This window comes from Ovis canadensis, chromosome 7 (genome assembly GCF_042477335.2).
Source record: "Ovis canadensis isolate MfBH-ARS-UI-01 breed Bighorn chromosome 7, ARS-UI_OviCan_v2, whole genome shotgun sequence".
Lineage (NCBI taxonomy): Eukaryota > Metazoa > Chordata > Mammalia > Artiodactyla > Bovidae > Ovis > Ovis canadensis.
This window is the reverse complement of record NC_091251.1, coordinates 27,549,334-27,574,774: the sequence shown is the minus strand read 5'-3', so window position 1 is coordinate 27,574,774 and position 25,441 is coordinate 27,549,334. Positions and strand designations below refer to the sequence as shown.

At 44.0% G+C, this 25,441-nt stretch overlaps 1 long non-coding RNA gene across 3 annotated transcripts; it reads left to right on the top strand.

The window, feature by feature from the left end:
* Positions 1 to 927: 927 nt before the first annotated feature.
* On the top strand, positions 928 to 24,096 carry LOC138443329 (uncharacterized). Of its 3 annotated transcripts, XR_011258072.1 has the most exons (5): positions 934 to 1,224; positions 15,280 to 15,400; positions 17,495 to 17,554; positions 21,884 to 22,264; positions 22,378 to 24,096. It is a non-coding gene; the product is annotated as an uncharacterized lncRNA (long non-coding RNA). The 3 variants fall into 3 exon arrangements; XR_011258073.1 differs by lacking the exon at positions 15,280 to 15,400 and having other exon boundaries at positions 928 to 1,224; XR_011258071.1 differs by lacking the exons at positions 21,884 to 22,264; positions 22,378 to 24,096 and having other exon boundaries at positions 1,098 to 1,224; positions 17,495 to 17,897.
* The last annotated feature ends 1,345 nt before the right edge of the window (positions 24,097 to 25,441 follow it).

Here is a 25,441-nt window from a genome sequence, read left to right as displayed (position 1 = left end):
TAGTTCCTCTTCACTTTCTGTATCCTCCAAAAGTAAACATTTTGGGTTTCAGGGGAAGTTTATTGTATTACTACAAACTCATGGGTTTAAACATATTTCACATGTTTCTGTTCATTCTTATTAATGGAAAATTTTCAATCTAGCACATTGTGAAAGATCAAAAATTCTGAAAACATACAGAGTTGGTGAAGCTGTGAAAAATGGTACAACATCTGTGGACAGCAATTTAACAGTATTTAACAAATCATAAAAGGCACATTTCCTTTGACACAATGATTTCACTTTCAGGAACTTATCCTACAAATACACTCGCAAGTATGCAAAGTGATGTATGTACCAAGTCTAAATAAACAAAAGCAGTCTTGTTTATTTTAGCAAAAACAAAGGTAAAGAGATACTTATGCAGAAAAATTAATAGCAGGATTATTTACAATGGCAAAAAGTGGAAGCAACCCAAATGCCTATTGCTGGATGAGTGGATAAATAAAATTTGGTATACACATACAATGGAATATTATTTAGTCTTAACAAGGAAGCAAATTTCTGACACACACTGCAACATGGATATATTGGTTGCACAGCAATGTACATTCTTGAAGCTACTGAGCTGATTAAAATGATTAAGATGGTAAATTCTGTGTTGGGTATTTTGCCACAATTAAAATTTTTAATTTAAATATATAAAGTAAATTACAATTTAAAGTTATAATTATTAACATGAGTTTTACCTTTCACCTTTCTACTGTGCAATGCCAGTTTTAAATACAAATATCATAGTATTCACACACGGAATTACACAATACAGAAATCACACGATTTGTGAGTTATGATTTGCCCCAGGGGTGTCTTGAACTGTCCAGAAGAGGCAAACGCTAGAAAGACAGAGGAAGATTAGAAAGAGGAAAGGAGTCCTCCCAATTCACCCCCAAGCTCAGAGCCGGAGTACGCGGCGCTACAGGGGCAAGCGGACACTCTCTCTCCAGGACGGCCCTGCAGGGCGCATCCCTCCCGCAGGCAGGCAGCAAAGAAGGCCGGCGCCGGGCTGCTGGGTCCAGCTCCTGCCAGCTGCTGACCGCGGCGCCGCGCCCTCGCCGGGCGAAGTCTAGCGACTTCAGGCCAGGTGTCTCTCCTTCCCCAGGGCCCGCCACCCACATCGGGGCAGACAAGCGACTCCCAACGGTACGGAGACCTTAGCGTCGGTCAAGCTCTCGCCCCTGGACCCAGGTGAGTGGGTGACCCTGGGCAGCCAGGCAGGGGAAGGGATGGCCATAGTTACAGCCCCGCCCCGTCTCACAGCCGCGCCCAGAACCCAGCCGGGGTCGGAAGGGGGCAGCAGGGCCAGGGACACGGAGGCCGCGGAAGGCAGGATGGCGCAGGAACCAGGGCTTCTAGCCCCTGGCGCGTGCTCCATTGTTCTAGGAGATTTCCTTCTGAAATGTAAATTCTAAGATACAGTTAGAGGAGGGCATCGCACGCAAGCCAGTCCAGTATTCTTGTCTAGAGAATCCCAAGGACCGAGCGCGGGCAGGCTACAGGGTCACTAAGGGTCAGAAACGACTGAAGTGACGGCACGTGAGGCACAATTAAGGTTATCAAGGCAGTGCCGGCAGAGCATTAAGTGAGATGCACGGCACTTCCCACCATGGGACACCCCTGTTCCACTGCGCTGGCCACACACCCATGAAGCCGGCCCTGGTAAGTAGGGACCACAAGTATTGTGACATCTAAAGCAGTGTTGCCCAATAGAAATAAAATGTGAGCCACATTATGTAATTTTAAATGTTCTAGTGTCCAATAAAAAAGGTAAAAAAAGACAGATGAAAGTAATTTTAATAATATATTTTATTTTCCCTAACATATCCAAAATAATACTGAGCAGGGCTCTGTGGGTCTCCTGGGCACAGGATTCTGTGTCCTCCATTTCTTTGGTTTTAGGAAACAGCTTTCATTCAGCCTCCATGACCTCCCCTGAGTTCCAGTCAGATTCAAGCAGCTGTTATTTAGGGAAGAGAAGGGATGCCAGAGGGGGAGAAACAGTCAAGAGCACCCTTTGGGCAAGGTCCTAGTTTCCAATCAAGGAATACATACAAACAGTTCATATAAAACTTCTCACTGTCTTCTCCAAGTGAGGACACATGGTTTGAGGGCTTTAGCCCACTGTGTCCCCCTTTGCCTGGCAAAGCAATAGAGTTATCCTTTTCTGCTTCACCCGAAACTGTCTGCAAGATTTGATTTGGCACAAGTGTACAGAGAAGCTGAGCTTTTGGCATCAAAATGTATTATCATCTCAACAAGTAATCATTATTAAAATTACTGAGTTTTTTTTCATATGAAGTCCTCAAAATTCAGTGTATATGTTACACTTAGGGCACATCTCGCTGCTGCTGCTGCTGCTGCTGCTGCTGCTGCTGCTGCTGCTAAGTCGCTTCAGTCGTGTCCGACTCTGTGCGACCCCATAGACAGCAGCCCACCAGGCACCCCCCGTCCCTGGGATTCTCCAGGCAAGAACACTGGAGTGGGTTGCCATTTCCTTCTCCAATGCATGAAAGTGAAAAGTGAAAGTGAAGTCACTCAGTTGTGTCGACTTTTAGCGACCCCATGGACTGCAGCCTACCAGGCTCCTCCGTCCATGGGATTTTCCAGGCAAGAGTACTGGAGTGGGGTGCCATTGCCTTCTCCAGCACATGTCGTTACAAGACCTCAATCGCCACATGTGTCTAGTGGCTGATAGAGTGCGCAGTGCAGGTCTAGAGCATGAAAAAGGAAGTGGCTGGCTGAAGACTATGTGCAGTTGCCTCTGGGTGGCATAACATTAACTGCTAAAACAGAAATACCAACTTGTGTCAATCACTTCCTGTGACTGGTGAAATTTGACAGCAGAATTCCTGTGAGTGATTTTGATGACTGTCATGAATATTGAGTCGCTATTTTAACACTGTTACTGAATTTAAAATATTCCTGTATATTACAGGACAGACATTCATTAAAACAGTGGTTCTAATGCTAATGCTACGAAACAACTCCTATTCCATAAATATTAGAAGGGGAAGTTAGATGTGTCAATTACCAAGTTGTCGTTTTAGTCAATAAGTGTGTCTGACTCTTGCGACCCCATGGACTGTAGCCCACCAGGCTCCTCTGTCCATGGGATTGCCCAGGCAAGAATACTGGAGTGTTGCCATTTTCCTCTCCAGAGGCTCTTCCGTTAACCCAGGGATTGAACTGCATCTCCTGTATTAGCAAGCAAATTCCTTACCACTCAGCCACCAGGGAAGCCCCATTGCCAAGAGGGAAGCCAAATAAACAAGCTTATGTTCCATTTGTTAATTTAGAAATGAATACCTTGGGAAATATTGGAAAGTTCTGAGAAATAAAAATTAACATTTAAGAAGGTACACTTTTAAGTTTGCAAAAATGGCTACACAGGCAAAAAGGAAGGAAAAACAAAACCTGGACACATAGTTGCAAGCTCCAGGTCAAAGTACTGTGCACCTGAGCTGCTCTGGTTGTGCCTGTAAACACTCAGAACAAAAAACCCTGTTTTACATTTTGCATGTGTTTCTATAGAGGAAATTGCGTGCTGCGAAAACTGTCATTAAGTAGGGTTTTATTTTTACTAGCCTTTCGAATTCAGGTAAAGAATCTCCCTGCAATGCAGGAGACCCAGGTTTGATCCCTGGGTCGGGAACACCCCCCTGGAGAAGGGAATGGCTAACCACTCCAGTATTCTTGCCTGGAGAATTCCCCAGACAGAGGAACCTGGTGGGCTATAGTCCATGGGGTCGCAAAAAGTCAGGACACCAGTGAGTGACAAACACTTTCACTTTCCCATTCAGAAGTTACAAAAGTTTACTGGCAGACTAGCCTGCCATATAGTGGTAAGAATAGGAAACTACAGGCTGTGTTAAAAATATTTAATACAAAGTATTTGCTATATCAAAATAATAAGTGCAACAGAAAATAAACACCTGGAAATGCACCATCCAACTTAAGAACTATAACATTACCTATAACGTATCCATCCATCTGTATGCCTTTTTCCTATCTTATCCTGCCTCACCAGAGATAATACTGGCTTGAATTTTATGTTGACCATTTTCTTGGTTTCTTTAAAAGGTTGTTTTATCATTTCTGTATGCATCCCTAAATGAAACATTGTCTAATTTGCTCATTTGAGCTTTATAAAAGTGGCATCATGATTTTATGTAGTTTTCAGCAACTTGCCTTTTTCATACATTTACTTGACCATGTTACATGTATACCTGGAGTTGATTCACTGTGAAAAGAGACAGCTATTTATTTATCCATTTACCCATTCTCCTGTCAATGGACATTTCATAGCCTCCAATGTTTTACCATCTTAACAATACAGCAATGAATATTTTTATGCATTTTTAAGAATTTCTTTGTAATATGTCTCGTTCAGTTTTACAAAATACATATATATAACCAAAGTGTCTTTCAGAGTTGTGCCAATTTACACTCCATTTGTTGTATATAAAAGGTTCCACTGATTTTCATCTTCAGCCGTACTTGTTGTTACTAAATGTCTTAAATGTTGCCGATGGAGTTATTGGCTGTGCTGGATCTTTGTTGCTGTGCAGGCTTTCCGTTAGTTCCCACCAGTGGGGGCTACTCTCTAGTCACGGCTAGGCCTCTCTTGTAGGGCACAGGATCCAGGACGCGTGGCTTCAGTAGTTGTGGTTCCCGGGTTCTCAGTCGCTGTGGCCCGCAGGCTTAGTTGCTCTGTGGCCTGTGGGACCTTCCCAGATCAGGGATCAAACCCATGTCTTCTGCATTGGCAGGCGGACTGTTCGCCACTGAGCCATCAGGGAAGCCTGGAAAATCAGTTATATCATGGCGTTGACTTGTATTTTCCCGGCTGTCAGTGAGGTCAAGCATAGTTTAATTTAAATGGGCGATTTATGTTTCCTTTTTCATAAAGTGCCTATTCACATCTTGCCCATTTTTAACTGGTTTGTCTTTTTCTTATTTTAAGCTTAAGATCTTAATCTGGAAATATATGTGTGTGTGTGTGTGTGTGTGTGTATATATATATATCTCAGTTTCTAGATTTAGCAACTTTGGTGCATTGTATTTAACAAGTTTGGTTTGGTAAACTCTCTGATCAATTGTCATAATTTATCCACAGATTCTTTGAGGGCTTTCTATATATACAATTATGTTAGCTGCAAATAATGACAGTGTTGTTTCCTTCTTTCTCCTATCTGCCTTGCCCCTGTCTTGTGGAGCAGAAGAGGTGATAGCAGACACTTTTGTTTCATTCTACTCTTAAAGGAATGATGCTTTCAATGACTCACCATTATAAATGATGACTACTGTCTTCTTTTTCTTTTTTTTTTTTTTTTTGCTTTTTGGCCATACTATGCGGTATGTGGGATCTTAGTTCCCTGCTGCTGCTATGTCACTTCAGTCGTGTCCTACTTTGTGCGACCCCATAGACGGCAGCCCACCAGGCTCCTCTGTCCCTGGGATTCTCCAGGGAAGAATACTGGAGTGGGTTGCCATTATCCTTCTCCAATGCATGAAAGTGAAAACTGAAAGGGAAGTCACTCAGTCACGCCCAACTCAATGACCTCATGGACTGCAGCCCACCAGGCTCCGCAGTCCATGGGATTTTCCAGGACCAGGGGTCAAACCTGTGTCCCCTGCAGTGGTGGCTTGGAGTCCCAACCACTGGACTGTCAGGGACGTCCCTCCTGTAGGCTTTTTTTTTTTAAAAGATTACATTTTAATGTTAGGAAGTTTTGTTTTATTCCTGCTTTTCTAAGAGTTTTTTTTTTTTTTTATCAAGAATGGATGTTAACGTTTACTGACTGCCTTTACTACATCTATTTAGATAATTATACAACTTCTCCTTTAACCCATTAATGTGATGAATTAAAGTTATGGCCTTTAATGCTAAATGATCCAAATATTCTTGGGATAAATCCAGCTTAGTTATGATGAATTGCCCTTAATATAAGCTGTTGGACTTGATTTGCTAGTAGTTTGTTTATAATATTTCCATCTATGTTTGTGAGGGATTCTGGTCTGAATTTTCTTTTTCATACAGTTCTTGATTGATTTTATTTCAAGGTTTTACTAACCTCATATGAGCTGAGGAGCAGTGCTTTATTTGATATTCTGTATGTGAAATTAGAATCATTTGTTCTGTGAAAATCTGCTAGGAATTGCCTGGAAAATGGCAAGGCTTGTTTTTTTGTTGTTGTTGTTGTTTTTTAAGACATTGAAACTGATTTAATTTCCTTAATACTGTTGGAAACTCAAGCTTTCTTGTAACAGCTTTGATAAGTTGCATTTTTCTAGAAATGTTTCCCTTTTTAATAAGTTTTTAAATTCATTGGTGTAATGTCCTTTATAGTATGCTCATTTTATCTGTTTAATCTCTTCTGTATTTGCAGCTTTCTTCAGTTCTCTGTTCCTATTATTACTTGTTTATGCGTGCTGCCTACTACCCTCTTTTGTAATGAATCTTACCAAAAGTTTGTCTATTTTATCTGGCCTTGGCTTGTTGATCATCTCTATTGTATATTTGTTTCATTTCATAAATTTTTGCTCTTATCTTTATATCTACTCTTAAACTTTCTTTGTGTTTATTCTATTCAGTTTTTTTTTCTTAGACTAGCTCATTAATTTTCAGCCTTTTTGATTGTAAATATCTAAAGCAATAAATTTCCCTGTTATTACCATTTTTGCTACACCCACCAGTTTTGATATCTACAATTTTCATCATGTACCATATAGTTGTTTCTATACAACTTTTAATTTCTATTATATCTTACTTGACTCATAAATTATATAGAAATGTACTTTCCAATTTTCAAAACTTAGAGGACGCTGTCATTTATCTTTCTGTTAAAGACTTTTAACTTAATTGCATAAGCTATATCCATGATCATAGGTCATAAAATATAATTTATGTGAATCAAATTCTCTGAAATTTGTTGAAACCGGCTTTATGGCCTTTTATATAGTCAATTTTTGGAAATGTTCCATGTGCACTGGAAAAGAATGTCTGTTCCTTGATTGTTGGATGTAGAGTGATTTATAAATATCCACTAAATCAAGCTGGTTGATTGTGTTATTCCAATCTTTTTTTTACCCATTAATAATTGAGAGCTCTGTATTGAAATCCCCTACTATGTTAGTGGATTAGTCAATTTCTATCCATAGTTCTGTACATTTTATCTTGTGTATTTGTAAATTATTTTAGTAGGCACCCACAACTTTAGAACCATTATATTTTCCCGATGGATTAAACCTTGTATCATTAAACTGATAAATACATTTTTGCTTTATAGTCTATTTTATCTAATATCAATATAATCACACCAGCTTTCTTTTAATGAGCTTTTGCTTTTGCTCATCATTTTACGTTCATCCTTTCTCTGTCTTTTAATTTTAGGTGTGTCTAGATTTTTAAAAAATCTAGATCTGAGCTCTCTTAACTGTCTGTCCCTTTTATACTTGTGGTTCCCCCCTCCCCACCTTTTTTTTTTGATTGGCTGCGCTGGGTCTTCGCTGCTGTGCGAGGGCTTTCTCTAGCTGTGGAGAGCAGGGGCTATTCTGTAGCTGCAGTGGGTGGGCTCTCCGTGGCTTCTTCTGTTGCGGAGCACAGGCAGGCTCTAGAGCAGGTGGGCTTCAGTAGTTTTGGCTTAAGGGCTCCAGAGCTGGGGGGCAGTAGTTGTGGTGCACAGGCTTACCTCTCTTTCCCCACCTATAAATTATTATTGTCCAGTATTTGTGCCTGTCCTTTTCAACCCCACACATTACATGTCATCACCATCTTTCATTAGCAGTGTTTTACAGTTATTTTAACTGCTATTTAACTGTTTATTTAAATAAATAGTTTATTTTACTGTTATCTGGGTTAGCAGTTATTTTCTCTCTGTACCTGGAAGATCCCTTTCTGTCCTTTAGATTCACTGTTACTGTTACTGTCCGATTTGTGGTTTCTTTGTAGGCAGTCTTTCTTTTCTCTCTGGCTGCTTTTAACAATGTTGCCTGTAATGCTCTGTGCTTTCTCTGCAATATGTCCATGTGTATGTCTTTTTTTAACCTGCTGGATGCATGTTCTTTTTCTCCTGTCCGTGTGTTGGTGTCTTTTATCAGATCTGGAAATTCTTAGCCATTAGCTTTTCAAACATTGCTTCTTCTTTATTCTCTCTATTCTCTCCTTCTGGGATTCTGATTGGATATATTTTAGACCGTCTCATTCCATCTGTTCTTTCCTTAACCTCTCACTGATATTCCTCATCTCCTTGACTCTCTGCACTGCATTCTGGTCATTTCCTCAGATCTATCTTCCGGTTCATTAATTCATCGTCCAGCTATGCATAATCTGTTGTTTAGTCTGTCTATTGAGTTTTTAATCTCAATGACTAAATTGTTAAGTTCTATTTGCTCCCTTTTCAGATGTGTCTCTTCATTTTCAATAGTCTCTTTGCCTTGCTCATTTAAAAAAATAACAGCTCTACTGAGATATAATTTGCAAATAGTAAGATTCACCCTTTGAAAGTGTACAATTCACATTCACAGAAGTTGTGAAATAATTACCATGAATTCTTGAAAAATTCGATCTCCCTGAAAAGAAACTCTATACTCATTAGCAATAACTGCCAGTTTCCTTCTACCCTTGTCTCCCCAAAATCACTAATCTATTTTCTTTCTCTTTGGATTTGCCTAGTGGAGACAATTCATATGAATGGAATCATACAACATATATATAACCTTCTATAACTTTTTTTTATCTAGCAAAATGTTTCCAATTTTCATCCATATTTTAGCAAATATCATTACTTTGTTCCTTCTTGCGGCTGAATAATATTCCATTATATGGGTCTACCATATTGTGTTTATTTATTTACCAGTTGATGGACATTTGGGTTGTTACTACTTTGGGAGTATTATGAATAATGCTGCCATGAACATTTATGTACTTGTTTTTGCGTGAATATATATTTTCTTTTCTCTTGGTTATATACCAATATATCTAAGTTCTGTAGTAGCTCTATTTAACACTGTGAGAAACTGCCAGAAGGTTTTCCCGTAGGGATGCACAATTTTCCAATCCCACTAGCAATGGGGTTGTCTATTTTTGGCTGTGCTGGGTCTTGTTGCTCATGTGGCCTCTCTCTAGTTGTGGTTATCACGGGCTACTCTCAACTTGTGGTGCGCCAGCCTCTCATTGTTGTGGAGCACAGGCTCTAGAGCTCACAGGCTTCAGTAGTTGGTGGTGCGTGGCCTTAGTTGCCCTGCAGCATGTGGAATCTTCCCGAACCAGGGATCAAACCCATGTCCCCTACATTGGCAGGTGGATTCTTAACCACCAGACCACTAAGGAAGTCCCCACCTTTTATTTCTTTAAACATTTCCCTTCTAGTTATTTATATCTTCTTCTATCTGAAAATTGCAATATCTAAAAACCGTAGAGATCTATTGATAAATGTGTTCTATTTTGTCTTCTATTCATGGTAGCATATTTCCTTCTATATTTGATGGTATATTTCTGTGAAAATATAAGGTAGGGTTTTTCTTCTGTTCATTAGTTTATCCCCATCATCTAGAACAATGACTGATACATAACAGGAGCTCAACAAATCTGTTAAATGAACAAATGAGTCTTAAGGATCTAAGCAGGAAAGTAAACCCCAGAGAAGAATGCATTTGTTTCTGCTTAGTGCCAAGATCTGAGAAGGCAATGGCACCCCACTCCAGTACTCTTGCCTGGAAAGTCCCATGGAGGGAGGAGCCTGGTGGGCTACAGTCCATGGGGTCGAGAAGAGTCGCACATGACTGAGCGACTTCACTTTCACTTTTCACTTTCATGCATTGGAGAAGGAAATGGCAACCCACTCCAGTGTTTTTGCCTGGAGAATCCCAGGGACGGAGGAGCCTGGTGGGCTGCCATCTATGGGGTCACACAGAGTCAGACACAACTGAAGCGACTTAGCAGCAGCAGCAGCAGCAGCAGCAGTGCCAAGATGCCTACAGACCCAGGGCTATGGTTAGCCTCTATCAGTCAGGCTCTCTTTGGAAAAAGAGAAACCAAATACTCTATGTATTCCAAGTGTACCACCTTTGTCCAGTCAGAAAATGGAAACCACACAGTGATTTAAACAGAGTATGTTTAATATCAAGAGTTACTAAGCTAAGATAAAAGAGTAACTATAAGATATAAAAATAACTCCAGAATACCTTACGTGCCTCCTGAGAAACCTGTGTGCAGGTCAAGAAGTAACGGTTAAAATCGACCGTGGAACAACAGACTGGTTCAAAATTGGAAAAGGAGTATGTCAAGGCTGTACATTGTCACCCTGCTTATTTAACTTATGTGAAGAGTACATCATGCAAGCTGTTGGGCTGGATAAAGCACAAGCTGGAATCAAGATTGCCGGGGAAAATATCAGCAACCTCAGATATGCAGATGGCACCACCCTTATGGCAGAAAGCAAAGAAGAACTAAAGAGCCTTTTGATGAATGTGAAAAAGGAGAGTGAAAAAGCTGGTTAAAACTCAACATTCAAAAAACTAAGATCATGGCATCTGGTTCCATCACTTCATGGCAAATAGATGGGAAAACAGTGACAGATTTTATTTTCTTGGGCTCTAAAACCACTGTCAATGGTGACTGCAGTCATGAAATTAAAAGATGCTTACTCTTTGGAAGAAAAGCTGACAAACATAGACACTATATTAAAAAGCAGAGACTTCACTTTTCTGACAAAGGTCCATATAGTCAATGCTATGGTTTTTCCAGGTGTCACGTATGGATGTGAGAGTTGGACCCTAAAGAAGTCTGAGTGTCAAAGAACTGATGCTTTCAAACTGTAGTGTTGGAGAAGACTCTTGAGAAATCAAACCAGTCCATCCTAAAGGAAATCAACCCTGAATATTCATTGGAAGGACTGATGCCGAAGCTGAAGCTGCAATACTTTGGCCACCTGATGCAAAGAACTGACTTGAAAAGACCTTGATGCTGGGAAAGATTGAGGGCAGGAGGAAAAGGGGATGACGGAGGACGAGATGGTTGGATGACATCACTCACTCAATGGACATGAGTTTGAACAAACTGCAGGAGATGGTGAAGGACAGAGAAGCCTGACGTGCTGCAATCAATCCATGGGGTTGCAAAGTCAGACATGACTGAGCGACTGAACAGCAACAAAGGAAAAAAATGTGACTTGTAGCTCCTGTAGAGTTAGAGGGCAGAAAGCAAACTTAGTTACAGACATTCAGAATTAGGAGCAGGTAAAGTGAAAAAAGAAAAAAAAAAAAAAACTGGGAATGTTCAGGCCTGCTCACTGTTCTATCTTCTTTGTTCTCAGGAAAGGGAAAGAGAAAAACTCATTCTTCTGTTTTCCTTTTTGCTGCAACAATCCCACATGCCATTAACGAAAATCAAAGATCCTGCGTGCCATAACTAAGACCTGGCACAGCCAAATAAATATATAAAATATTAACAATATATAAGCAAAATAAAACAGGACCATTATTTTAGAAAGGGGGGGATATAGTGCTGAGAGAAAGTACCTAAGGACGGACAAACTATGAAGGGGAGCTCCCTTCCCAAAGCTGGGGTTCAGACCGCACTGGAGAAGATGTGGTTGCAGACCACTGTATGGCAGAGAAGTTTGAAAGGTAGCCTGGGCCAGATGGGCAGCCTGTCCTCAATGTCTGAAAAGGCCAGAAGCAACCCAGTGAAGCACAGGTGAGCAGTGCCCAGGGCGCAGGCTGTCAGGCATGCAGGTGTGCAGAGGGAATTTAGCATCACTGTAGGAGGGAGGCCTGCAATCCACTGTCTGTGTCTGAGCGTCGTGGGAGGTGATCACCAGACCAAGCAGGAGCTGGGAGGTCACTGAGAGATTGTGTGTTCTTGGTGTGTGTGTGGGCAGCGCACCACCCGAATCGCTCCCATTCATACCACCCTCCAACGTACAGCACCAGTACCAGAAGGAGAAACCTTTCCTCCTCCAGTGTCCTTCTAGTGCCATCTACTGAAAAACTTAACATCAGGCTCACCCATGATCACAGAGCAGGTACTGAAAAGTAAATTTGGAACAAGAGAGAATAAAGTGATAGCTGGCATGCCAAGCGTCTCAGTTTTGGATACAGGAAATCAGAGGTTTACATAACCCTCGGAAGCCTTGGGGAAGCAAAGGTAAGGGGACCTTCAACTGCAGCTTCAGTCTGTAGCACCCACGAGGGCGGTTCTCAGGCTTGCCTGAAGGCCACCCTAATCTCAAGAGCCTCTGGGAAGCGGCCCTCGCCCCCACCCCTCGCCCTCTCAGGCTGCAGCATGTTGCAGGGGAGCCTCAAGAAGCACATCCTGAAGCTACCACGAACTCACGCCTTTTCACGAGTCTACAACTCCCCTGGAGAACTGTGCCCTCTCCCTCGCACCTGCCTTCGGAATCTCTACCAATGGCCTCTCGCGTGCAGCCGCTGCGGAAGCAGAGGGTTCTGGGAAATGTCGTTTCCGCTTCTCCTCAGTGAGGCAGAGAAAACCTCCGAGGTGGAAAGTGGAAGTGAAGTCGCTCAGTCGTGTCCGACTCCTTTCGGGCTTACCATGCTCCTCCGTCCATGGGATTTTCCAAGCAAGAGTACTGAAGTGGGTTGCCATTTCCTTCTCCAGAGAATCTTCCCTACCCAGGGATCGAACGCGGGTCTCCCGCACTGTAGGCAGATGCTTTGCCATCTGAGCCACCAGGGAAATCCATAGAGGTGCAGCCAGTAACAAAAGAGGATCCCTTAAACTGAGCTAAGGTGGAATCCTGAGGCAGATCCCTGATGTTGCCACTGGCCCAGGGGCAAGCTTCCCAGAAGCAGCTAAAATGGGCATTTGCCCTTAGGGCTGCCCAATCTTCGCTTTCTAACCAGTGCCCCTTCCTCCAGTCTCAGGCCCATGATTTTTGGGTGTTGTTTAATTTTAGTGGTGAGGAAACGATGACTTCCTTCACTATCTGACTTCACTAGCTATGCATTTAAAAATTTTTTTCTTTTTCAGGGTCCAGTTGTTTTATAGGGAGGGATCCCTTCTAGGAATCAAGCCCATTACACCACCAAGAGGATCCAGGCTACTTTTTATTTTTAAATATGTATTTATTTGACTGCCTCAGGTTTTTGTTGCAGCAAGCAGGGTCTTTCATTGTGACTTGTGGCATGTGGGTGTTAAGTCACTTCAGTCATGTTCGATTCTTGGCAACCCCATGGACTGTAGCCTGCCAAGCTCCTCTCTTCATGGGATTTTCCTGGCAAGAATACTGGAGTGGGTTGCCATGCCCTTCTCCAGAGGATCTTCCCGACCCAGGGGTCGAACCCACATCCTCTGTATTGGAAAGTGGTTTCTTAATCACTGGACCACCAGGGAAGTCCCCAGGCTGCTTTTTAAAAGAATGATTCCAAGTCAGCAAGGTTCTAAAGTCAGTGGAACAATTTTAATGCCACTGCTCACAATAGAAGAAACACTAAGAAATAAGTGATTCAAATTTGTGGCTCTATCACAGAGGCTTGTGAGGATCTGATGAAAGCTAGAGGCTCCACAATGTATTTGTATCCTCAAAACATGTTGCATACAATTTCAGGTGGCGCAAAGTCCCCTGATGCCCATCTGTGGACCCTGTCCATGGAGAGTAAGAACTTGACAAAAGAGAAATAAGATCCATACAAAATGTTAGTCCAGCTTTTATAAAGAGGGCAAAGCAGTTGGCATTTTTCTCCCAGTGCGGTTCTAAACATTATAAAAGCATTTCTTACTATATGTTCACTGCTCACCATTTCTAGCATATTAGTTTTAAATCATATTAAAGACATACAGTTTTCCTTGTTGCACAAGAAAATTTGCAGTGGAAGAGGGCTCCTTGTGTAATTAAGGTCCACAGTGGCTCTGTGGCTGTTTCATAAGGACTGAGCAGGGGTTTACTAACAAGTTATTATAAATATTTGTTTGTAATAACTTTACTTATTTTCATTTTACATTTTCATCATTTAATTTATGTCCAAGCCTTAATCAGGAACAAATTCCCAACTCAAACTGTGTTTTATGGGGAAAAGACACTTTAATGCTGTGGTCAATTTTTTTCAGGAATGTCCTGGGGAAAAAATTGGATTGTCTTGTATCGTGTGTTTTAGCCTCCTCTCCCCACCCCGACCCCAAACCCAACTACCTTATGGGTTACCCAGGGAAGGGAAGGCAAAGCTGGGAGACCTGGAATTCATCCTGGCTTCTGCTAGGTAACCTCACATCACATCTTCAAGTTTCTGTTGAATCATCTGTCGAAAAGTAATGACAGTACCCAAAGTGGGTGGGCAAGAACTGTAAGGTTATGAGAAATATCGGTTCCATGTCCACTATTCCGGTACAGTTCAGCAAATGCTTATTGACTGATTGGGTAACTGAGAATTGGCTCTGGTTAGACATCCAGCTAAGAAAAGGGATCCCGCTTTGTCTGCTGGGTCTATTCAGCCTTATGACTTGCCCATTGTTTGATGGAGGATATTGTAGCCAAACTAATGAATAGTTAATTAAAAGTCAGGCAGCTAGAGCTTTTTGCTTTGGGTGGAAACTTAATTCCCAGACAATATATACATTATGTATAGACTGCCTGTACCTACCTCTGCATGTGGCTCTCAGGCCAGAGCCCCACACAGGAAGATGATGGAAAGGCAGGGGAAGATGAGACATCGGATGGGGGTGAATGACCCAGTTTAGAACTTCCTTCTCACATCGCAGGGGTGAGGAGACTCCAGGCCATGGGAGCGAAGCGTACAACTTGATTTGTCATCAGGGTGATACTGTCGTGGTTACCTCTGCCGTTGTCCAGAAGGTAGTCTTTTTTGAGGCCTACCGCTAGGCACAGTGGGTTTCCCAGGTAGCCAGGTGGCGTAGTGGCACAGAATCTGCCTGTCAGTGTAGGGGGCGTAAGAGACGCGGGTTTGATCTCTGGGTCGGGAAGATCCCCTGGAGTAGCAAATGGCAACCCTTTCTAGTATTCTCGCTGGAGAATTCCATGGACAGAGCGTGCAGGGTTACAGTCCATGGATTCAGAAAGAGTAGAACATGACTTAGCGACTGAGGATGCATACATGCTAAGCTGAGCATCTGAAGTTTTTTAAGATTAAAGATCATTTGAAATGGTATTTCTATTTCCAGTTTGCAGTTTTTCCTTTTAAGATTTTTTTTTTAATTTGCAACTATTTTCAGTCTTTATTGAATTTGCTACGGTATTGCTTCTGTTTTATGTTTTGGTTTCCTAGCTGCGAGGCATGTGGAATCCTAGCTCCCTGACCAGGGATCAAACCCACATCCCCTGCACTGGAAGGCTAGGCCAATGCTGGACTGCCAGGGAAGACTCTGCTGTTTCTTATAAAGCTAAAGGTACAATTACCATTGAAGCCAGCGATCCCATTCCTAGGTGTTTACCTAAGAGAAATAAGATATCAGTCCACACAAAGACTTGTATGTAAATGTTCTTAGCAGCTTTATCACAGTAGCCCCAAAGTGGAAACAACTCAAATGTCCCTCAAATGGATTAACAAACCATGGTACATCCAGACAATATCATTCTACTTGTTAATAAAAAGAGCTGAATTCTTGAAATGTACCCAAATACAAATGAATCTCAAAAGCATCATACTCAGTGGGAAAATCTGGATAGAAAAAGCTAGATGGTTCCATTTATATGAAATTTAAGAAAATACAAAACTATGGTGACATAAAGACAATCAGTGGTTGTCGGGGTTGGTGATGGTAGAAGGGAGGGACTGAGACCAGGGCCTAGCCCATATCAATTGTACAATAGATGTTATCAGTAGTCGTTAAGAGTGAAAGAAAAGGACCTGAGTTCCTTTCTGGCATTGAACCCATGGACTCCCAAAGCAGGAAGCACCACATAAATTCTGGTTTTAGAAGCTCACATCAGCCTTTTCCACCATAGGCTCAAGAGCATGTCCTTAGAAATTCTTTTGATGGAAGACTTTTGAGCCCACTGACCTGTTTTATAAAATAAGTCTAAGGTGAAACTGAAGTAAACTTTACTAATATTCACATAAGAGCCAGGATGTGGACAGTGGCAGGCCTTGGTACCCTCTCAGCTTTGCCCAGCTCTCAGTGGCAGATGCGGGGTGGCGGTGGGGGGTGTGCGGCAGTGGGGAGGCTGAGAATAATTCAGCTCTGGGCTCCAATGGGGAGGCAGACTTCCAGACAAGGTTTGAGTTTACAACAAATGTAGAAAAGAATGATCTCTTCCATTAAGGCATGGAAGAGCACAGACTCTCTTATTTTAAGGCTTTTGTTGAAGCCCGAGGTAATGAACCGCCTGCTTCTTCCCTGGCCTGTCTGGCCAGCGAGGGAGCAGCTGTGACTGCAGAGCATCCGGCCTCACTGATGGGCCCGGGGGAGGCACCTGCCTCAAGCTGGTCCAACCAGAACCTCCACGAGAGCTCAGCATTGGGCCCAGAAGAGTCCAGGCTGACTCTGCTTGCCTCCTGGATGGAAGCGAGGTGAACTTGGAAGTTGCTGGCTGAGGCCATTTGATGCCAGTATTCGCTAGGGCACAGGGAGCGCCAGTTTCAGAGAGAGAGAAAGGGATGGAACAGAAGCAGAGTTGGAGGGAGGTGGCTTCCGGGGTTCTCTGAGTCCAGGTCCTGGTCTCATCTGTTCCCCGAGGCCCAGATGCACCCTGGTACCTAGATTCCTTAAGATGCCCGTGCCCCTATAATATAGAATCACTTTTAGCCTTTGACCTGGCCCCAGGTGTTTCTAGCAGTCACAGCCACACGAATCTTAATGAGATGGCCCTAACGTCCGTCATGTGTGTGCAGTCTCGCCCCCATGGACTGTAGCCCGCTCAGCTCTTCAGTCAGTGGGATTCTCCAGGCAAAAATACTGGAATGGGTGGCCATTTCCACCCCAGGGGATCTTCCCAACCCAGGAATTGAACCTGCATCTCCCTTCATCTCCTACATTGGCAGGCGGATTCTTTACCACTGAACCACCTGGGAAGCTCATAGTTAGTCATACAGAGTGAAGTCAATCAGAAAGAGAAAACGAGATATTGTATTACTAACACATATATGTGGAATCTAGAAAAATGGTGCAGGCGAAACCATTTGCAGGGCAGGAATAGAGATGCAGACGTAGGGAGGACAGGTGGACACAGTGAGGGAAGGAGAGAGTGGGACGAAGTGGGAGATTACGATTGACATATATACATTCCCATGTGTAAAACAGGTAACTCGTGGGCATCTGCTATAAAACACAGGAAGCCCAGCTCAGTGACCTGCGATGATCTAGAGGGGTCAGATGAGGGGGTGGGAGAGAGGTCAAAGAGGTGGGGGATACATATGAACATATAGCTGATTCACTTCACTGTACAGCAGAAACTAACACAAAAGTGTAAAGCAATTATATTAAACATTTTTTCAATGAAAATAATTGGAGATAATAACCTCCTTCTGTCTCTTCCCCCAGTGTGGTCACCCTTCAAGCTTCCTTAAGGATGACTTCAGCCTGGAGGAGCGTGTCCTACAGGTGACACCAGCTGGTAGAGAAAGCCAGTCTCCATCTCCTGTGGTCCCTCTTCCCGAGGGGTCTGTCCTCATGCTGTAACCCCTGTCTCCCACGAGCAGATGTCCCTGAATCAGGCCTTTCCTGACTGCCTTTCTCCCAGCATTACTGCACCTTTCCTGCCCCATTTCTGTCTGCCCTCCTGTGTCCCAGCTTCTGAGTTTAGAACTCCGTGTGTCATGCCTCCCAGGTGGTGGCTACAGTCGAACAGGGGACTTAAAAGCCTTCCTGAGAGATGATGAATATTAGCTGAACCTATTGTAATCATTTCATAATATGCTTTAATCAAACCATCATGCTGTGTGCCTGAGCTTGCGCAGTGATGTATGTCAGTTATTTCTCAATAAAACCGAGTGGGGGAAGCCTTCGGGGTGGGGGTAGGGGGCAGAGTAGTGTGGGAAGATGTTTTGGGAAAAGAAATATTTTCAGAAGTCCTTATGTCAACCTGATAGAAAGATGAGGGTCCGTCTCACCAGATTTGGAGTGAGAAGCCTAGAGTCTAGTCCTCTTTGCTTCTAACTCTATGCATCCTCAGTGGCAGGATGGCAGAATTGAATGAGATCAAAAGCTTTGGGGAGCCTTGTGAGGGTGCCTCGATCATCGCCTTGGAACTGGCAGGGGGAAGAAAAACAGATGACACCTGGGGCCCTGTTTCTCTTCACTTAGAGTGGCCTCACTTCTATCTGTTTTATACACTGAACATCCTTCTCAAGTGTTATCTTATCTCCGGTTTCCAAAGAAGCAGATCTTGAGGCAGAAGTGTACGTGCCAACACTTTATGGGGGAGTGTGATGCTGAAGAACCAGACCTGAGGGAAAAGCCGGGTGAGAAAGAGAAGTGGGAGAGGCCGGAGGGCTTGGCTGGCCTCCACACATCTCCCCTGATGCTCAATCTTGTGGGATCTTCTTCAAAGAAACTGTGTGCGGCTTAGGACAGTCCACTCAGAAAGAGGAAGAGAAAGGAATTCATCAGCCAACCCTGCCCGTATTGGCCAAAGGTTCACCCCATGGAGTGTCTGACACTCCTGTACTCTGAGGCCAGAGTTTGGGGGCGGGGCGGGGGTTGCCATTGGCTTGTGCTAGAGTGAAACAAGTGGCAAGACCGGGAAGACAGGTGTGGCTGAGAGGGTCCTAGGTGAGGCATTAACAAGGAGCTCATGGGACTTCCCTGGTGGACTGGTGATTAAGACTTTGTGCTCCCAATGCACGGGGGCACAGGTCCTATCACTGGTTGGGGTAACTGAGATCCCATATGCCGCGCAGCACAGCCCCAAAATAAAAATAAATAAAAATTAAAAGGAGCTCATACTGCTCTTGTTGGAAAAGAGTGAAAACATCTGCTAAAATAAAAGTTGAAACCACTGGGCCATTCCAAAGGACCTCCCCAGCTGCAAAATTCCTTAATGCTATTCACTGAAATTGCAGCTGAGACCATTTGCCCCTCTGGTGGGCAGGAACCATGGCTCCAGAGAGTTGTAGGCAAGATCCCTGGAAATGTGTGCCCCTCAGTGCCCAAGAACTGGTACCAGCTTTGCTCTATCCCCCACCCCAGCCTCACTCCCCGTTTCCATGCAATTTGAGAGCTAATGCAGATGGTGTTTTCAAAGTCCTGATGGGACAGGAAAGGGAGAGGGGGCTGATAATCCCACCAGACTAGGGGAGTTTTCATTATGTTCATTCAGAAAGTCCTGGCCTCTCTGCCAGCTTGGACTCTCCTCCACTCAGGGGCAGCTGTCAGCCCGAGCCAGGAGGCAGATTTGTTGGTATTTAAGAGATTGGAGGATTAAGTGATCCAGAGAGGCCCCCACTGCACAACTTCATCCTCTGATGACTGGCCACCCACTTCTGGGTATTATTAAATGATAATTACATCACAGGGCACTGTATGTTCTTTCCTTCGGAGCCCCACAGGCTCAAAAAGGCAGCAGAGAATGAGATTGGGGTCAGAGTGGGAAGCCTCAATCCTTCTTCTCTGGTATAGGCAAAGAACAATCTGTAGATGGAAGATCAAACTCAAAATTAAATCTGGGATCCAGTCTGAGTGTTGTTGTTGGCTGACCTCAGATATACTGGCTTTCCCTGGTGCAAAGCAAGGACATCCTCTGCTTGTTGATGACATGGTGAGGAGCAAATGAGAGAAAGGGAGCTATAAAGCAAATGTGCCCTTTAGTGAGGCCGGGATGGGTGTTGGGGTGTGGCCTGCGGGCTGCTGGAGCCCAGGATGGAGTTGATGGGAAGTGGCCCAGATGCACGTACCAGCCATTGCCAAGATGGGATATTTGGGCTCTCATCAAAGGGATAAGGAATAAACCCAACAAAAGTCTCTCAAGAGAAGAGATAGAAAAGAAAATAGGACAGAAGAAGATACATCATGGAGGCACACCTCAGGTCCAAAGACAGACTGTTGTACACAGCAAACCCACCAGTGCCAGGCTCTATGTTAAGCGCTTCATGTGTGTGGTTTCATTGAATGATCCATGCAGTGGTTGCAACAGGCTTGTTACAGATGAGTAAACTGAGGCTGAGAGAGGTTGAGCAGCTTACCCAAGGGTCAGCTAGTTAGCAACAACACCAGGATTGAAATCCAGGCAGTCTGCTTTGTAAATTATTCTCCAACCTCTTTTTTTTTAATTGAAGTATATGATGATTACTATGTTGTGTTAGTTTCTGGTGTACAGCAAAGTGATTCAGTTATGTATACATGTATGTGTGTATATATAAAATATATATATATGCAAGCATGTTCAGTCGTGTCCAACTCTTTGAGACCATGTTAAACTGTAGGCCTGCTAGACTCCTTTGTCCGTGGAATTTTCCAGGCAAGAATACTGGAGTAGGTTACTATTTCCTTTTCCAGGGGATCTTCCCGACCCAGCGATTGAACCCGTGTCTCTTGTGCCTCATGCATTGCAGGCGGATTCTTTATTGCTGAGCCACTGGGAATTTCTCATGCATGTGTATATACATATATATATATATATTCTTTTTCATATTCTTTTCCGTTGTGATTTATTACAAGATGGTTGTTCTATTTTGTGTTCTTTTCTATTTCCTACTATGGTTAATACAGTTCCCTGTGCTGTACAGTAGGCCCTTGTTGTCTGTTCTCAGGCTTTGCCCTCTGTTCTCTTTTCTCACAGGGAAACTGTCTCCCCAGGCAGCCCCTAAGGTTCTAATTGTCATCTATATTCCTGTGACTCACAAGTCTGTCTGCCCAGCTCCCGGGTCTGACCTAAGGTTCAGATCCATGGGTCCATCAGCCTTCTTAACCCACCTCAAGTTTAATGTGTCCAAGGATCAATTCTCATTTAACCTAAACCTGCTCTAACCCACTTCCCAAGGGGCACCTCCACCATCCACCCTGCTGCAGAACCTGGCCACTGCCTGAGCTCTTCCCCCCTCACCCCTGACATCCAAGTCACAGCCTTGGTCCCTCCCACACAACTCTTTCTTTGTGTGTGTCTGCACCAGGTATTAGCTGCAGGATCTCCAGTCTTCATTGTAGCATGCTGGATCTTGAGTTGCAGCGTGGGGATCTAGTTCACTGACCAGGAGTTGAACCCCAGCCCCCTGCATTGAGGGCACAGAGTCTTAGCTGCTGGACAACCAGGGAAGTTCCATCCCACACAACTCCTGCTGTTATCAATTTTCTCCTTCCAGTATGTAACCAGTCCAGGACTCTCACTAGAACAACTGAGCCCCACATGCTCCATCTCCTGGTCTCTCATCCTGCCTCCTCGCATCCATCTGCCCTGCATGCTGGGAGGTCTAAAACTCACATATGACGGTGCTCCCCTGCCTCATAGCTCTGAACTGCTGCCCACTGTCCCCAGGATAAAGGCTCTCCTCTTTAATTCTGTTGCCTTTCCCAGGTCAGCTCCTCTTGCTTTTCCTCCCTGCTGTCTGCTGTTTTCACTAAGCTACTTTCTGTTAGTCCAAACATTAGGGTCTGTCTGAATGCCAGGCCTCCTGGTGGGCTATTCCCTCTGCCTGGAACACTCTTCCCTTATGTGTTTGGTAGACTTCTGCTTGGACTTCATTGTTCATTCAGAAGTTCCAAGTCACAACTAGGATGTCCACCTGCAACCAAGTCCCTCTAAACCGAGTCCATGATTAATATCTCTATCCAAAACTTTATTCCCTTTCTCATCATCTCTGACTTCTGTCCTGTGCTAACTGAACACTAGTAAGCCAAAGTCAGATGATTGAAATTGCTGTTGATAACATTGTTAATGTACTAAAGTTGCTATTAGAGATATCATCATTAACATAAAAACTCATGTTGTTTCTCCAGGGCAAGTTGAGCTAACAGACGTCCCCCCCCTTTACTATGGGACCATCTGGTTGAAGAATCATAATCAGAGATACTTTGGCTCCTGAAACAACAATTAACGAATGTCGCAAGACAATGGTCAATCCCAGCCTCTTCATTCCTCCTCTTTAAAAACCCTAACTCATAGACTAAGGTGAGGTAGATCTGAGGTTTGTCTCCCACTTTCTTGCTTAGAACCTGCAATAAATGCTGAATTTTCCTTCACCAAGTGAACAACAAAAAAAATTCTTGCCCACCATCAAGCCATCAGCCACTGCAGCTGCCCTCCATGTGCACCCTGAGGGGCATCTGGATGGAGAGAAACAAGATACTGGCCCTAGATAATTAAGATGCATATCAAAGGTCAGTGAGCCCAGACTCTTGCATCTTCCCACACACTAAAATCATTAACTTGAGATATCTGGTTTTTTGTGACTAGCAGTTATCTTCTGATGTTTGACTACATTTTTTTGCAGCAAAAACTCCTATGTATCCTGGCTCCTAATGGCAGAAAGTGAAGAGGAACTAAAGAGCCTCTTGTTGAGGGTGAAAGAGGAGAGTGAAAAAGCTGGCTTTAAAACTCAACATTTAGAAAACTAAGATCATGGCATCTGGTCCCATCATTTCATGGCAAACAGATGGGGAAAGAATGGAAACGGTGGCAGATTTTATTTTCTTGGGCTCCCAAATCACTGCAGCAGTGACGCTTGCCCCTTGGGAAAAGCTATGAGAAATCTAGACAGCATTCTAAAAAGTAGAGACATAACTTGGCTGATGAAAGTCTGTAAAGTCAAAACTATGGTTTTTCTAGTAGTCATGTATGGATGTGAGAGTTGTGATGTAGGAGATAGATGGGTTCCAGGTTAGATATTTACAGCTGGCCTCCTGTTTGCATTTCATGGGGCACCAAGAAGTAGGCTTCAGGCTGGGTACTTAGAACTGTTAGCATTTTCTGAGACAAGAGATGGGTGGGCTCCAGTTAAGACATCAGACTTCTGTTTGCCCTCTGAAATGCAAGGAACAGCATAAACAGGGTAAATAGGCCAGTGTTTCTCTCTTGTAAGCACCTTCAGGTAATAGTCAGGGCAAGGACAAAGAGGAGCAAAACCCTGTTTCAGTAAAGGATTAAGGGATCTCCCTCCCCCGCCTCTTTTGGGACAAGGGAGACACTACACCTCCTCAGAAAGGCTCCTTGTGGGCCAAAAGGCAGAGAATAACACCAGGCCATAATGAGTCTTGCTCCTCTCAGGAAATCCATCTTGGCTGAGGGGTGCCTGTGTGCCCAAGGGAGGGTCCCAAGGTAGGTCAGGTGAGGAAAAAGAAACCACATAATTGGACTGAATGGAAACAAAGACCTGGAAAAACTGAGCTATATAACCTCTTTGCTTCATTCCTCCTCACTAGGGAGGACACCCACACCCTTTCTCTCTGGGTGTGCATCTCTCCCTGTCTTCTGTTTTAACTAAACAAACCATTTCTCTGTGTGCTCTCCCACTTGCTCTTAGGCTGCATTTATAGTTCTTGCCTCTGTGATAAACGCATTTTTTCACTGGGGGCAAAGATCCAGGGGAAAATAGTTTCTAGGCTCTAGCCCTTGCAGGTCTGGTGGCTAGGATTCCTGGTTCTCATCCAGGCCACTCATGTTCAGTTCCTGGGCAGGGAATTAAGATCTCACTTCACACCACACTCACTGCTGCCTCGCCAAGATCAGCTGGACCATAAAGAAGGCTGAGCGCTGAAAAATTGATGCTTTTGAATTGTGGTGCTGCAGAAAACTGTTGAGACTCCCTTGGACAGCAAGAAGATCAAACCAGTCAGTCCTGAAGGAAATCAACCCTGAATATTATTTTAAGGACTGGTGCTGAAGCTGAAGCTTCAGTACTTTGGCCACCTGATGTGAAGAGCCAACTTATTGGAAAAGACCCTGATGCTGGGGATGATTAAAGGCAAAAGGAGAAGGGGGCAACAGAGGATAAGATGGTTAGATAGCATTACCAACTCAATGGACATGAATTTGAGCAAACATGGATTGCTGCAGTCCTTGGGGCTGCAAAGAGTTGGACATGACTTAGCAACTGAACAGAACATCCTGGCTTCACCCTTATCTCTTTGGAACAATTCGTCAGAGCTATCTGAGAGGTTGTATACTGGTCAACAGCACTCAGTAATGTCCCCAAATAAAACATAATTCTCAACTTTTAGGTTGTGCTTTTTTTCAGCAACCACAACTCCTCACTAAATTGGCTGTGCTCCACCTCAGCAAATGGAGTTCAGTTCCCTAAGCTCTCCTCCAGAAGCCTTGTCTGATACCACCCCCTCCAAGTCTCTAACCTCACGGTATTCAGTATCTTCCCCACCTCCACCGCCCCCCCCCCCCAGCCCCCCGCCACTCACCAGTCCCCCTGTTACTGAAAGGTATGTGTGTGGGGTCTGGTTTCTTGCCAGTCAGAAGCCAATAAACAGGCCAGGTTGGTGGAAAGGAAAGTTTCTTTATTTCAGATGCCGGCAACTGGGGCAGGGAGGGGAGAGGACATTCATCCAAAGGCCGACTCCGCCCTCCTCCCACCATAAGCAGGAGGTGAGAGTTTTTATAGACAGAGTGAGGAGGAACACTGCACTTTTGCTGACAAAGGTCCATCTAGTCAAAGCTATGACTTTTCCAGTAGGCATGTATGGATGTGAGAGTTGGACTATAAAGAAAGCTAAGCACTAAAGAATTGATGCTTTTGAACTGTGGTGTTGGAGAAGACTCTTGAGAGTCCCTTGGACTGCAAGGAGATCCAACCAGTCAATCCTAAAGGAAATCCGTCCTGAATATTCATTGGAAGGACTGATGCTGAAGCTGGAGCTCCATTACTTTAGCCACCTGATGCAAAGAACTGACTCATTGAAAAAGACCCTGATGCTGGGAAAGACTGAAGGCAGGAGAAGGGGATGACAGAGGATGAGACGGACATGAGTTTGAGCAAGCTCCAGGAGTTGGTGATGGACAGGGAAGCCTGGCCTGCTGTAGTTCGTGGGGTCACAAAGAGTCGGACATGACTGAGTGACTGAACTGGCTGACTGAGGAGCAGGGCCTACATGCAGAAATAGCAAAGTCATCTCTGACAATCATCTTCAACTTGGTCATCAGTGGTCTGACCAGTATCATCTTGATTGTTTTAGGTACAAGTAATCTTCAGTTCCAGGGTCCATTTGTTCCCATTTCTTTGTGGTCAGTTCTCGGAATTGTGGCAGCTCACGTCCTGGGTTCAGCCTGGTCATCACGTAGTTAACCTCTCTACCTCTGTTTTAGTATCTATAAGACAGCTCACAGAATATGGCTCCAAACATTATCTATAGCCCTGTAGAAGAAATTAAAAGTCCTTGACTACGCTTAATGAGAACATTATCTGGTCTCTTTTGACGGTTTTCCTTTGTTTCAGCATTTCTCACTTCTGTGATTAAACTCGTTTTAGACTACAGTTTTCCACAGGTCAGAGGCAGGCAGAAGATACGGTGTGTGTGTTGGGGGGGAGGGGGGCTGGGGGGAAGGACCAG